Raw genomic sequence first — 1,212 nt, forward strand, 5'->3', positions numbered from 1 at the left:
CGAGTATCAAGACAATCGACGATACGCTATCGCGGTCGTCGGCACTGCTGGAAAGCTTGTCCACTCCTCCAGCATAAAGTCCCGACATACTGAAGTGGTCGAAGAATTAGCCATCGCACTTGCCATATCTGACCCAGATTGCGGGATCGTTGTCAGGGACTCGCGCACGGCAATAAAGAATTACGCCCAGGACACCATATCTGTGGAAGCCTGCCGAATAATCTAGGACTTGGAACTCTCACCGGACCACAAGGTCGAGCTTGTTTGGTTCCCGGCACATATGGGGAACGTCTCTACACATATCACCAACCTCAACGAAGCCGCTCACTAGGTAGTACGAGGTCTCTCTTACTGTGCCGGAGAGAGTCATGGCGAAGGAAGGGAAAGAGAGAGAGGATGACGAGCTTTAATGACTTAACCAAAGCCTTCCACCTGGCCCGCCGGACCTTCCCTCCGCTCAAAGTCGAGCTAGTCGGTCAGACGACATGATGCACCACGCAGCAGAGTAGGCGACGAAACACAGGAGAGGCACACAATACACACACACACCACATACATAGAAGCAGCATTGTCCTTGTTTATGTGTATATTGTGTGCCTCTCCTGTGTTTCGTTGTCTACTCTGCTGCGTGGTGCATCATGTCTTCCCTCCGCATAGCAGCAAACTATGCAGAGCTCAGGCAGTCCCGTGGAGGCAATTACAAACAATTATATATTCGAACCCGCTGCAGTACAACAGGATTTTCTCCGAAATATATGACACCAAAACATGTAAGGTCTACAAGACAAACATAGCAACACTTAAGCACATTCTCTGGGAGTGCAAAGCAAAATTGAAAGGCCTTAATCCCGAAACCCTCTCGTCTAGGTGACCAGCCTCTCTGCACAGCTCCAACCTTAATGACCAACTCTGGGCCGTCCAGCAGGCCCTCATGGCGGCGAAGAGACAAGATCTCGACGTTCCCACCTGGGGGACCTAGGCCCGGCCGCGTTAAACCCGGCCGGACATCCAATAAAGTTATTCCTCCTCCTCCTCAACATATTACAAGCTAGGTGACACTTCTCACCTCCCCGTCAAAAAGAGGATGCTAATAATTATCTGTCTATCTATCTATGATAATTCGAAGCTTTGGTGACACAGGAGGAGCGCAGGAGGGTTCGGAGCGTCTTTGCGCCCGCCTCAAAAAAGCAAAGCACTGCCCATGTTGTTGTC

The sequence above is a fragment of the Amblyomma maculatum genome, chromosome 6, assembly GCF_055883805.1.
Source record: "Amblyomma maculatum isolate TAMU_Amacu chromosome 6, ASM5588380v1, whole genome shotgun sequence".
Classification (NCBI taxonomy): domain Eukaryota; kingdom Metazoa; phylum Arthropoda; class Arachnida; order Ixodida; family Ixodidae; genus Amblyomma; species Amblyomma maculatum.